A 15,483-nucleotide genomic window follows, 5' to 3' on the forward strand; every position below is an offset into this window, starting at 1 on the left:
TCCGTCTCTGGATATTTATCTGAAGAAAATGAAAAAACTAATTAGAAAGATTAAATGCATCTCTATGTTCACTGCAGCATTACTTGTAATAGCCAAGATATGAAAGCAACCTAGATGTCCATCAATAGATAACAGATAAAAATATGGCACATATATACAATAGAATATTATTCAGCAATAAAAAAGAATGAAATCTTGCCATTTGCAACAACATGGTTGGACCTAGAGGGTATTATGCTAAGTGAAGTAAGTCATACAAAGAAAGACAAATACTATATGATCTCACTTATGTGTAAAATCTAAAAAACAAAAACTAAATAACTGAATAAACAAAATAAAACAGAAACAGACACATAGATATAGAGAACAAGCTGGTGGTTGCCAAAGGGAGTGGCGGCGGGGGGTGAGTGGGAATAAAAAAAATATGAATAAATCTTGAGAAAAAAAATGTTTCAGAAAGATATGAACAAAATAAAAGAAAATCAAAATAAATTGTGAAAGGATACATACAATATATTAACACACTATTACATGGCCTGATTAGCTATTTTCCCTCTGATGGGCATGTGTCTCAGATGTAGCTCAGATGTAGCAAAAATAATTCTTACACATTGACCAGCATTTGGAGTCATGTCTATGAAAAGATCATAGTGCCCCTCTTGTAGCATCTCACTGCTTAGAAGCATGATATTAAATGAGTTAAGATAATTTCTATCATTTAAAATTCAACAAAAACTTGCAAAGCAAGAGCCCCTAGTCCTTTTGGTCTTCTTTTAGTTTGTTATTCTCCTATTCATTTGAGTCTACGAGCTTCTTTAAGCAGAGAACTATTCATCTCTATAGCTTTCATGCCCACCACAATGTTTAACACCTAGCAAACCATCAACAGTAATTAAGAATCAACATTTTTAATAAAAAATTATAAGATATCCTTAAAATGAAATCTTGCCTTAAAGACACTGCATGCAGAGTTAAGAGAAAGTAATGAGGTCAAATTTATTAAAATTAATAAATTAAAATTAATAAATTTGACCTCGTTAAAAATGAGGGGAATCAAAACATGACTCATATATTAGTATCAAAATTTTATTGTCTCTCCTATTAAGACTGAGGTTATTGAAAAATAATTCCAAGAATGTTCAATTAAGATATTCTTCAAATATCTTTTAATATCACTTTGAAGGGGCATATCAATGTTACTTAATAGGAGCAATAAGTAATTTCTTAATAGAAGCTCTTGATGTTAAGTTTCATTCGTCATGTGCTATTTAAAGTTTGCTAGAACTCAGCTCTAAGCCATTGCTTATCTTTCTTTCTGGAATATTTGTGTCTCTCTGGAAAATCCCTACTCATCTCTTTCATAATTTAATACAAATATCTCTATGTAACTTTCCCATGTCTGTTTCTTATCCTAAATTGTAAATTATAGAGAATAGAATTCTACACAACCATTTAAATAAAGAACTAGAGCTATACAGATCATGAATAAATTTTTTTTTAAAAAAAGCTAAAAGTATAGCAAAACAAATTTATTTCTACACATTTTCAAAAACCCTAACAATAGTATCTATTTCATTCACCTATACATACATATGCAAAAAACATGTAAATGGATGATATACATCAACTTTAGAAATGTAGTGACCCCTAGGGAAAAAGGAAAGAGCAACAGAGAATAGATGAAGCTTTAGCTATGGCTGCAAATTTTTCATTACTGGTGATAAAGAGGAGGGAGAGAAAGAAGAATGAAAGAGAGGGAAGAGGAGGAGGAGGAAGAAGGAAAGGGAGAGAGAAGAAGGGAGAGGAAAAAAGGAGGCAGGGGGAATGAGGAAGCAAACAGGGTCAAATTGTTAATATACGTTTAATTTCAGTTATATATATGTGTGTATATATGTATGTATATATATTATATATATAATATATATATAGTGTCTGTAATATTGTTTACATTTATTATGATTTTAAAATTCCTCTTAAAGTTTTCATTTTAATTTAAAAGATCATATCATTTTAATCCCTTTGTTAAATTTTCAGAGAAAAAAGTCCTTATTGGCTTAATCTATTTATGTATAATGGTAATATTTAATAGTTTCCACTAATGTTACCTGATATCTATTGACAATGCCATCATAAAAATTATCAAAACATTCACTGTATTTATTTCTTATATGTCTGATTTTCACAGAAATCTCTGGTAGGAACCTGGGATATCTGTGGCTAGATGATTCCAAGATCTTCATCTAATGAATAGAATAAAAGCAGAATGCAGCAGAACTGTAGATAAAAAGGAAAAGAAAAACTCCTCCCAAGAAGACATACAAATGGCCAACAGACATATCAAAAGATGCTCAACTTCACATGGATGGACTTTGAGAATATCATGTAAGGCGAAATAAGTCAGACAGAAAAAAATTGAGAACCACATCATTTTACTCATATATGGGATATAAAACTGAAAGCAACAAACAAGACAAATAGAAAACTCATGAACATGGACAACGGTTTAGTGGTTACCAGAGAGAAAGGAGGGTGGTGTTGATAAGGATAAAGTGGTTCAAATATATGGTGATAGAAGGTAATTTAACTTTGAGTGTGAACACACAATGCAATAAACATATGACATATAACTTATATGATTTTATTAACTAATGACATATGACATGAAACTTATATGATTTTATTAACTAATGACATCCCAATAAATTTAATAAAATAAAAATGTTCAAAAAATTCCTGGTACCAATAGGTAGATAGGTAGGTAAGTAATGAAGTGGGTGGAGGAAGGAAGGAATGAAAAAAGGAAGGGAGGGAGGGAGGGAGGGAGAGGTTGATTAATTTAAGAAAAAGCCTCATTCTTTTATAAGGGTATATTTCATATGCCTAGAAATTATTTTCACCCGAGAAATATTGACTGTAATCATTTATTAAATGGGTCATTCTATAAAGTTTGAATACTTTAAATCATAGTAACAATATTAATTCCCTGCAGTATTATCTGTCAGTCTCTCATTCATTCTTTCATTCATTCATTCAAATACATGATCAATGTCTACTATAAGCTTAGATTACTGATTAATTTTGAACACATCAGTTGCCAGATGCAAAAGGTAATTCTAGTCAAGTCATTTAAGGAAGATTCATTCTACCCAGTGGTAAAGTTCTTTTGAGAAAAATATTTCTGTATTGTTTTACTGAAGCTTATTTACTCACCTCAGGTAGTGGTGTACTGAATAAGAAGAATATTCTTCCTAAATATTTGCATATACCCCATTAACAAGGTGTCTGAATGAGAATAAATAATTTCCATCAAAATAAACTTTAATGGGCAGACCGAGCATTTATTTGGAAGAAACATCCACCAAGCAACCACTATATGCTAGTCACAGTGCTAGAAACAACTAAAAAAAAAATCGAAGCCAGTCTTTTGCCCTAGGGAACTTCGCTGTCATTTTGACCAAATATAAATTAATGGAATGTTCTCTTTTCTCTTCAAACTATAAGTTAATAGTAAGATTAAATAAATAATTGAATTCTTAATAAAACAATGACACCAACAAAAACACTTTTGCCCACAACATTTCTAAACCACAGCAGTACTCAACCTCAGTTACACATTGTAATCACTTGTGGAGCATTAAAATATATATTAAATGTCTGGATCTCACCTTCAGAGATTCTGATTTAATTGTTCTTGGATGCAACTTAGGTACAGGGATAAGAAGAAACTCCTACATGCTTCTATGCACAGCCAAATTTGAGAACTATCATCAGGTCCCACTGGCCTAGTAGCCTTTTCTTCCTGCCTGAGGATATAGACTTTCATGACCATGGGGCTAAAAGCAAAGAATGTTAGAGAAAAATAAACAAATGGGGATATTCTTCAGGCAAAATATATTTAGCTATGTTTCACTCTTTTTTCCCCAAGTCAACTCTAAAATTAGAGCAGCTCTTTTTATTTTTAATCCTCACTCAGACACTAACTGCAGGATGTATTAACAGTCAACACATTCGTCTTTTCATTATCTCATCCAATCAACCCAACAACATAGAAACATAGAAACCTCAAATCTCTCCTTCATCTAGAAAGAATACAGCATTCCTTCTTTCCTCAAGAGAGCTTGGCAATTAGTTATAAAAAAAAAAGACTGCTTTCTTCCTTTAATATTTTTATGTGCCGAAAAGTGAGAAGATGGTGCAAGTTTCAAACTGTCCCTAGCTAGAGAGGGAAAAAATGAAATTGGCCTTTTTATGGACTTAAATGGCTTGGAGAATTCACACAATAGGTCACAGTCCTTTGATTTCCACTTTCCTTTATAGGAATGAATATTAGGTACAATAGATAATAAGTATGTCAAGGTCATGTTTACCTAACTCTAATGAAGCAAGGCATAAATCTCAAATTGTTACCATCTGCAGGGAATGAGTGGGTCTTTTTTTTTTCCTAGAAGCCAAGTAATTAAAATGGAAGAATGTGTTTAGTGTTAAAAGAAACTGGAATGTTACTATATTAGATAAGGGAGCAGCCTGTGACCACATAATGTCATTAAAGTGAGCGGAAATTATGTGGTCCCTTAAATTGCTTTATTTCCCTCAGCAGAACATTAATTTCAGGTGAGTAATTTAAATTGCATTAACAGCAGACTCCTTAAGATGACACTTCATTTAGTCTTGAGAGTTGCTGCTGTTTAAGATATATCCCCCCAGCCTGCCATTTCACACTGGTGCTAACTTGTGCCAGATTGTATATTGTTTTTTCAAAATACCATGGGGGTGTCAAATGCTATATTGCAAACCTGCTGCTTTATGGGAATATGCAATGTAAATAAACCAGGGAGACACTTCTGTAAATTGCCCTATTTTAGATGGAAAACGTTTCAATTAGATGTATGAAATCAACTGACAGTTTTATGAACCAAAGCATTTTGGAAATATCCTTCTCGTACACTGGATATCATCATGTTTTCGGAGACCATATGGTATGAGGTAGATGCACAAGATCTTCAAGAAGAGGTAAACTTACACTCAGCATGAATCTCGATTCCAGTATTTATATTTCCTTCACTACTAAATGTTCAGTTGAGACAACTTTCAAAGTCGCTAATTTTGTGGAAAAGAAGTATCAAAAAATATTTTTACAAGACATCACTTATCGTGGTTATTTTCCTTACAAAAACAAGGTAAATGCACATTCTTCTACTCTTCCATGGACCACCAATCCAGTAACTCAGTGACAGACCATTAGAGCCTGGGCCATATAGGGGACAAGGGCTATCAGATTAAGGATGTGTTTGCATTATCATTGCTTTGTTAGGACCCCTGAGCATCAACACAAATGAAATGAATAACCATTTGTGCGATAATAGATTCCATGGATGATTGAATGAGAAACTTTAATAGTTCAAGAAACTTTAGTAGCACATATATTTAAATTGACCTTTGACCTCCAAGCCCTCCTCAAATAAAGAGGATATGTTCCAAATTGGGTATGACGAAGTCATTGGTTCAATATCCTTGTTTGTATCAAATAACTCTTTCTTCCTTTTCTATGCTTTCTTTTCTGGTATTACAGAAGATTTATAAGCACCTTCAGAAAATGTAACATTCATTTTATTACAATACAGGGCCTTTGCTTTCTCAACTGTAAGTCCTATCGCTTTCCTTTTCTCCTATAAGCTCCCTGTTCTAAACTGCAACACCTCTCTCCTACACCTTGCGAATGCAGCCCTGAATTTTGCTTTTTGGCTGCTGCTTTCCTTGATGCCACTGCTTTTTTCTTCTAGGCTACTCCCCTGCTGTTCAACTCGATTGCCAGGACACTGCACTGTCTCTGTCAACTGACTCTTGAATCAACCCAGATATTCCAAGGCCCTCTTCCAAGCAAGGAAATTTCTGGCCATAAATCCACCCCAGCCGACCATTCACTTGACTGAACACATCTTTCTAACTCTCATTCTCCACAGGATGGAACAGATTCTCTCTCCAGAAACCCTAGGTTTTGGAAAGAAGAAAAGTCCAGCCTTCCCAGAAGACCATGAGCAGCAGTAACATTTCCAAACTCTATTTACAATGCTTCCTATTTAATTCCTTGAGAATTATCCCTGCCACCCCTGTGAAACCACTTAGCCACATGAGGTAGCAAAGCTGCCCACCACCTAAGAGGTTATCAGGGATAAGCATGCATTCTCTAACACGCTTCAAGAGAGAAATTTGAAAACCCTTGAGTAAATGATGACAAAGAAGGATCTAAGTTACACAGCTGGAAATGAATATCCAAGCAAAGAACATACAGCTATCTGGGATATTCCTTAAATTATAGGTAATCCAAAGTCATTCTCTGTTAAAAACATTTTTAAAAAGTAACCTAGAAAGAAGAAAACACATTCTCTTTCTAATGATGGTAAATGGAATATGCTTCTCCCTAAAATATGCCACATTGGCATAATAATAATTTTTGGCTAAAGGCAGTTAATAAACAGACAGAGGAGAAACTCTCTGCCCTCTCCCTTTTTACTGCCTAAAAAAGACATAAATTTCCCTTTGTGAAGGTGTCAAGACAACAGCAACAGATGACCCAGATGATATGCTGATATTTATCAGGAGTTGAGGCTAAAGGGTTTTTCATTTAGATTAGCTTTCATCTCTACAATCTTTAAAAAAAGAAGTATCCTAAAAGCAACATGCAAATTGAAGGAAATACAGTAACAATGCTATAGCTAAGACAGTCTTAAAAGCATTCATGATTTTCTTCTATTTCCTTGCATTATTTTATTACTATAAAAGAAACATCAGATTTCTGGAATGTATAATAAAAAGCAGTGGGACTCCAATGACTGATGCTGCACTCACATGGGCTGAGCAGCTGACAGAAATAATACCATTTAGTCTCTGAGGAATTAAAAAAAATTTACAGGCTTATTTAAGTTTAGCTCATTTTCAAATGACATTATAAAGTTGTAAGGGAGCAGATATTGTCATCTTAGCACAACAACTAAGGAAAACAAGGCTCCAGAAGAAGAAAGTGAATGAAGACATTAGGGATATGGAACTCAGTTATGTACCAGGCCAGAGTAGGAGAAGCTGCGGCTTTAAGAAGGACCCCAGGCTGGCAGGATGAACTGGTAGGTGAGTCCTCATTATAAGAATCTCCCTTTCCTTCTTTAGCGTCTAATGCCTTTATCCTGAGATAATACCGAAGGTGGTTTGTGCTCATCTCTTTTAACTACGGTCAGTCTATATAACCCAGCCTTTCATAAAATTCTTTCCCCAAAGGAATGCAGCTTCCTCTCCACCCGCCCAGGGCATCTTTTAATTCTTACAAAACTCATTCAGTGTAGACAAAAAAAATTTGCCTGCCACTTAGGGATCTTATTTGATATATCAGATTTTTAAAAAATTTTATTTTAACAAAATATATATAACATAAAATTTACCATTTCTCATTTTGTAGTGTAGAATTGTCTGGCAACACGTACATTCACAGTGCTGTGCAACCACCACCACTATTCATCTCTAGAAATTTTTCATCTTCCCAAAATTAAATTCTATATCCATTAAACAAAAACTCCCCATTCCCTCCACCAAACTGAGGTAACCACTATTCTATTTACTTTCTCTATGAATTTGACTATTCTAGGTACCTCTTATAAGTGGAATCACAAAATATTTGTCCTTTTGTGTCTGGCTTATTTCACTTAATGTCTTCAAGGTTAATCTATTTTGCAGCATGTATCAGAATTTCATTCCTTTTTGAAGCTAAATAATATTCCATTGTATATCCATAAACAAATGAATAAGATTTTGTTTATCCATTCATCCTTTGATTGACATTTGGGTTGTTTTCACATTTTGGCTATTGTGAATAATTTTGCTATAAACACTGGTGTACAAATTTCTGTCTGAGTCTCTGCTATCAATTCTTTTGTGTATCTACACACAAGTATAACTGCTAGAGTATATGATAATTCTAAGTTTAATTTACCAAGGAATCACCATATTGTTTTCCACCGTGGCTGCACCATTTTACATTACCACCAGCGATGTACGAGGGTTCCAAATTTCTCCACATCCTCACTAATACTCCTTTGTTCTCTGGGTTGTTTTTGTTGTTGTTGTTTTGTTTTTGTTTGTTTTAGTAATAGGTATCCTAGTAGGTGTAAAGTTACATTTCATTGTGGTTTTGATTTGCATTTCTCTGATGATTAACGCTAAGAATATGATACATCACATGTATGGCTATTTTATTCATTTACATTTATTTGCACTTATCTTTTTTTTTTCTTTTTAGTGCTTTATTGAAGTTCCAATTTCTCTACATTCTTGTCAACATTTGGTATGGTCAGTCTTTTAAATTTTAGCCAGTCTAGTATGAGTATTGTAATATGTCATTGTGGTTTAATTTGCATTTTACCTATGACTAATGATGCTGAGCATCTTTTCATGTGTTCATTTTCCACCTGCATATCTTCTTCAGGGAAGTGTCTATTTGAATCTTTTGTGCATCTTTTAGTTGGGTTTTATTCAATTAAGTTGTAAAAGTAGTAGGTGATTTTATAGGCTTATTATATATATCACACAATCATATATTATCAGATATGTTTTGCAAATATTTTCTTCTCATTTGCAGCTTGCCTTTTCATTTTTTAACATTATCTTTTAAGGAGCAAATGTTTCACTTTAATAAAGTCCAATTTATTTATTTTTCTTCTGTAGCTTATACATTTTGTGTTATATGTAAGAAATCTTTCCTAAACCAAAGGTCACTAATATTTCTCCTATGTTTTCTCTTACGTGTAATTAATACCTTCATTCAAAAAAATTTTTAAGAGAAATACCAAAAAAAAGGAAGAAGAATTTGCCCCTCCAACACTACGCTGAATTAATGCCACAGAATCTCTGTTGTATCCTTAAATTCCCTCTTTGATGATCCTATTGGCTTAAATGATTGTAACTCTGAAGAAGGTTAACAACTTCATACAGATACAAAGCCTAAGAACTGGGCTAACAGAAATCAATGTCCCCTATAAAAACACGTCCTCCATAATGCCTGATCCATCGCCCCAATTTTCACCCAAATCTGTTCTCTTTTTCCAAAGACTGTCATCATTCTGGATATCTAGCTATTAAATGACTTTCTCCCTTCCTCAGGACAACTGGACTAGAAAGTTCATAAATTCAAACTGCAAGGAAGTTCCTCTGGGAAAAAAATCTTAAAATTAAACAAATTTAGTAAAAAAGTAAAAAATATACATTCCATTAGCTTATAAGATTCTATCGAGTCTTTACAAATAGGAAGTAGAGTCAACCATCAGATCCAATTGAATTAAATCAATTTGCCATCTTAATCTTAAAACGTTGAATGGAGGCTATATGGAGTAATTTAAAAATTTTACTTATGTCTTTATTCCAAAGGACCAGAGTTAGTTAATTATTAAGACAAACATTCAAGCATGACTGGGTGCCTATGCACTTCTACAGACTAATGTACAAATATGCAAGTTTCCTCCTTTCTCTGAAATTCATTCTGATTCGCATTATCACTATGTCTTTAATAACTTCTTGCTATAAGTAAGAAATATGTGTCAAGCAGCTTAGGCTATAAGGAAATTTATTATAAGAAAACAGGAGTATCGCTCAGGGCCTAAGACAGATATGAAATGTTACTGACACCCAAGGCTCTTATCCCTTCTTTTTCATTGTCTCAGGTTATGTGATTTCACACATCTGCTTCTCTGAATGGCTACTTCTTCATTGAATATCTATCTATAATTCAACATGTATACAAATGATGGTTCCCTGACAACTATCAAGTTTATTTATCTATAAGATAAGTGACCAACCTAGAGAGTCTTGGTGTCTCTCAATCCCAATTCTTAATTTGTAGGAGAAAGAACCCAATTGTCTTAGCTTTGTTCATCTAAAGCAACTATGGCCCAGAAGACAGCATCACAAGACACAAGCCTGGGTGACAGGGCCCTTCCCTGTGTGTAAGGAGTGGGGAGGAGAAAGTTCTCATAAAATGAGGGGCTAATAAGCTGAGGAGATATCACGTAATGTGTCCACCATATATGATAAATTTAATTATAAAGTTAAAATAAAAAAGATGAATAGTGTTTCTAGAGATCTATAATTAATCTAGAGATGAGGGTTTCTAGATATCTAGAATTAATGCATGCTAAAAAATTTAAAGCAATACTCATACACTCTATTGAATGGTTTCATCCTGTAATAATATCTAAAGAGATTATATATAAGATACAAAGAAGACTGATCATACCATAACTGGGTAAAGACTGGTTCTCCTATCTACTCACTTTATAAGGACAACAAGGAAGTTAAAAATATCCTAGAAAATTTGGCAAGATAGGAATTCGAAAGGAATTCAGCAGGGAACTTTGGTTTCAGCTCTGACATGTAAAGAGCTTAGAAGCTGTCACTCCCATTCTTATAACAATAAAAAACTAAGTAAACTGAAAATCAATAACTGTTCTTGGACCTATCAGAGAACTGAGGTTACACAGCAAGCCACCATCCCAAAATCTGGAGTGACAGGCACATCCAGAGGTACAGCAACTAAGATCTGTTACCTACAACAGAAGCCACTGGAGCTATAAACTGGTAGAGATACCTAAATGATCATTTTAATGAATTGCTAGGGGCTGAATATAGACTAGTGTGAGAGTAAGAAACCCCTCAGGACCCAGTAATACCAGGAGGTCCTCGCAGTGAGATTCAGGAAAGATACCCCTCCTGCCTCTGGCAGTGGGGAAGAAGAATAACCATGGAGCTTTCTACATAAAATAAGTCTGCTCTCCAGGGTAAAAGGCTTTTCAGAGTTCTATTCTGAAACGCAATTCCAGTTGGGCAAAGCAAATGCCTCTTAACTCTAGGACTTCCAGCCAGTTCTAGACTTCTTGTCTCATTTAAAGTGGGAAAACAGACCATAGGGGTCAGGACTTCAAGGATATTGACTGAGAACATCTCGGCCAAAGTAGGGAATAGCAGAAAAAGTTTCCTTTATGCTGAAGAAACACAGGAAGGCCCCAAGACACAGATCTGCAAAAAGACTGAAATTATGGAATGCTCACTTGCCCTACATCTTACCACCGCAACAGGGCTTGAATATAACAGTGGATTATAACTGAAAGAGCTGTAAGACACAGACTTTATCTAAGGAGTTTGAAAGAAACCCAGAGACAACAGGGGACACAAAAACAAGGACTCTAGAGGAATTGGGGCCTCTAATATTCATAGCTACAACAAACATTAAACATAGTCCATCCTCCTAGCCAAATTAATATAAATCCTCATGATAAAGAACTATATGCCTCAATTTCTATTACCCAATACAACATGTCCAGTTTTCAAGAAAAATATTATAAGGTATGCCAAAAGCAAGGAAAAAAAACACTCAGTAGAGACAAAACAATAATCAGAACCAAATTCAGATATGACACAGATGTTACAATTATCAGGTAGGAAATTTTGAATAATTATGATTAATAGGATAAAGGTTCTTATGGAAAAGTAGACAGTATGCAAAAACAGATGGGTAATGTAAGAAGAAATATAGAAACTAAAAAATAATCAAAAGGAAATACTAGAAATCAAAAACACAGTAATAGAAATGAAAACTGCCTTCAAAAAGTTCAATAATAAACTTGACATGACTGACAAAAGAATCAGAGAATTTGAAGATGGCTTAACAGAAACTTCCCAAACTGAAATGCAAAGAGAAAAGAAAAACAACAATAAGAACAAGACATGCAATAATTATGGGAGAATATAAAAAGGTATAACATCTGCATAAATGACATACAAAGAAAAAGAATGAGAACAAAGCAGAATAACAGTTCAGATAATAATGGCTGAGAACTTTCCAAAATTAATTACAGATACCAAACCACAGATACAGGAAGCTTAGAGAACACCAAGTATAACAAATGTCACGAAAAGCATATCTCTATAGGTTAAAATACAACTGCAGAAAACCTAAGACAAAGAAAAAATCTTGAAACAAGGCAGAAAGCTGGGATGGGGTTGGGGGTGGGGGAGTCTTAACATATAGAGTAACAAAGAATAATAATTAAACCAACTTATCAGAAACCACACAAGTAAGAGAGAAGTAGAATGAGTTAAAATGTTGAAAGAGTACCCTCAACCTAAAATTCTATATCCAGAAAAATTAACCTTTAAAAGTGAAGGATACATAGAGACTTTCTCAGACAGTGAGTGAATCCATCAACAGCAAAACAGCCCTGCAAGAAATCCTAAAAGAAATTATTCAGGCAGAAAAAAATGACATGTGTCAAGATCTACATGAAGAAATAAAGAATGTGAGAAAAGAAACTAATGGAAAATAAAACCTTCTATTTTTCTTATTCTTAATTGATCTAGAAGATCCCTTTCTCCAAAGCAATAATAGTGTATTGAATGATCACTGATTATAATATATGGATAAGTGAAATAAATGAGAGCAATGTCACAAGAGAGAAGGAATTGAGAACACACTGTTATAAGGTAACTGTACTGCATATGAAGTAGTATAGTATTATTTAAAGATTAATTTAAATTAGTATAAAAATGTGCATTATAAACTGTAAGGCAACCACTGAAATTTTTTAAAGTTATTGAAATGTAAGAGAGGAGATAAAATGAAATCATATAAAATGTTCAATTAAAAACAGAGAAGGTACAAAAGGAGGAAATGTAAGAAAACAGTTATAAACATGATAGGTAATAATCCAACTATATTAATAATCACTTTAAATGTGAATGGTCTAACTGGGTAAATACTGATTCTCTTACACATTGACTTCATGAAAAATTTTTGAATGAGGATCGTGTTAGAAATCTCTAAACTACCTTTGTAACTTTTCTGTAAATGTTAAACTACTCTAAAATAAATATGTTATTTATTCAAAAATAAAGAGGTTGTTTTTAAAACGGAACCCAACTAAAACCAAGGGTCCATAATCTTAGATACTTTCAAATACTCCCCTCAAAATGCATTGCATTAGAAACCAATAGTATTTGAGTTCATCATCATCAGATTTAAAGACACTATTGGCTAGAATAGCACTGCCCAATAAAACTTTCCACAGTGAGAGAAAGGTTTTATACCTGTGCTATACAATATGCTAACCACTAACCACATGTGGCTCTTGAACACTTGAAATGTGGCTAATGTGATTGAAGAAGTGAATTTTTAATTTTTTAAAGTAATTAAATTTTAAATTTAAATAGACAGATATGGCTAATGACTACCATATTAGCACAAGTCTCTTGCACATCAAATACAGCTCTTCATTTAGACAAGCAACTCACTCTCCTATCCTGATCTAGCAACAGGGTTTGATCTTTTTTTTTTTTTGTATTTTATAGACTCTAAAGTTTTCATAGCTGAAATTCAACGACATCATAACTTTCAGAAGACATTTTGACAATCTTTACCAGCTTATCTATACAATTTTGTAAATATAATATCCTAAAAAGAGGAAAAAATAAGATTAATCCAAATTTTATAAATACCTAGTGTTTCCCAAATTATAGATTTCTATTTTGCTAGATACTCTCTAATTTCAACTTTTATCTCAATAAGAATTGTCTATGAACTAAATTGTGTCACTGCAGAATGGATTCCAAGTATTATCACATCTTTGAAGGTTATATCATAGTACTACTAGCTTTCAGTTAAAACAGAATCTGAAATGGGGTAAATCCAAACTCCCACTAAGTTATCTCTGAAGGCAGAGACAAAGACTATACACAATAGCACTAAAAACAAGAACCAACTTCATTGGAATTGGAAAGAATCTCAAGGAAATTAGAAGAATTTTCACTGGTTATCAGGTGAGGGAACTGGACTGATAACATAAGACAGGCTTTGTCTTATGTTAACTTAGCCATAAGAAACAGGGGAAAATGGCTATGAGTTCTCTAGTCATTATCTCCATTTCATGAAACAAACCTTCACTCACCTCACTAGAGAACTATTCCTCTCCTTCAAAGGAGTACTTATTAAGGCAGCCCCAGTTAGTATTTGTTTTTCTTTACATATTGAAGAACCAAATTTTTCAACAACAATAACAACAAAAAATGGGTTGTAAATGAGGACACTGGAGGTGGCACCAACCCAAGGAGGAAGTGCTAGCCCCAAAAGGCAGAAGCCAGGACAGCCCAGGTGACATTTAGTGGATGGTCTTGTCCAATGCAGCAGGAGGTGATGTGGGAAAAAAAAAATCTTTGCGTGACAGACATACTCAAGGTCATTGGGAACTGAACCAAGACAAGGAACATCTATCCACTCACTTCAGAAGAGGGTTTACCTGGCATCAAACGGAAAGTGAACTACAAATATTAAAAAAAAACAAAAACAAAAACAAAACCTATAGGTTGGCCGCTGACTTGAAAAAAAAGGGAGATGATCTGAAACTTACAAAAAATATATAAGAAATAAAAAACGATGAAAATATGACAGATGTGGAGCTCAACCAATGAAGAAACCAAGAGTTACAGTTTTTCCAAAAGTTGTAACTGGAAGACATGATAGAAATAATAGTCAGAGATAGAACTTAAGAAAACCTGTCTAAACTGATAAAAAAATCTTATGACTTAGTATAACAGCCCCACTATGGTCCAAGTAAATCTCAATCAATGCACCAAACATCTATGTATTTTGTTAAAGTTCCTAATTAACAGGCTAAAACAAAGTCCACAGGACTCCAGGCAGAAAAAGCAAGCAAACTGGCTTCTCTACCAAGGAATATTAGGCTGAGGTTTTTTCCTTTACTTAGTGACCTCACAGTCACATTTTTTAGGGCAAAAAGGCTACAACCCAAGACTGTAACACTGCCAAGTCATTCACATATGAAAATAGTAGAAAGACATTTTCAACTACAGGGGGATCTGTATGTTCAGAAAACATACCACTCTTATACCATCATTTTTTAAAAGATAAAGGGTAGTTATATTGATGGAACCCTTTTCCTTTACTTTTCACATTCCCACCTCAAACTACAAAAACCATATTCTTGCTCAGCCCAGTGTCTACCTTCCTGGTGAGACTGGAGGAGAGGAAGCCTTTGATCTTCTATCCGAGTAGGGAACAGCTGCTGATCTAAGTGAGAAGAGCCTGAATTTCCTTGGTCTTCCTTTCTGGGGGATAGTCACTGCGCCTCAAAGCAAGAAATGGGCTCCGCCCACTCTCTCTGATCCTCCTGACTCTGCTATAATGGCCAGCTCTTGTGGAACACACTGTCCTTCCTCCCGTCCTCAAGTGGTAGACAACTAGCAGAGAGCCCCCAGGCTTGGGAAATGGAGGCCTGCAGTACATCACTGCTTTTGACTAGATAGATAAATTCATTTCTGGGTGATGCATCCTCAGCTTTGTCAGCTAACACCCTCTGGTAGATAAGAGATTTGGCTTCAGATATCTATTCCATCCTCCTTCTAGAGAATATTCCTTAAAGCAGGGACTAGAAAACT

At 34.2% G+C, this 15,483-nt stretch overlaps 1 pseudogene; it reads right to left on the reverse strand.

Moving 5' to 3' along the window:
* The window catches only part of LOC120595054 (protein SERAC1-like), a 29,936-nt pseudogene that overhangs the window by 8,107 nt on the left and 6,346 nt on the right, over positions 1 to 15,483 (reverse strand).

The sequence above is a fragment of the Pteropus medius genome, unplaced genomic scaffold, assembly GCF_902729225.1.
Source record: "Pteropus medius unplaced genomic scaffold, Ma_sr-lr_union100, whole genome shotgun sequence".
Taxonomy (NCBI): domain Eukaryota; kingdom Metazoa; phylum Chordata; class Mammalia; order Chiroptera; family Pteropodidae; genus Pteropus; species Pteropus medius.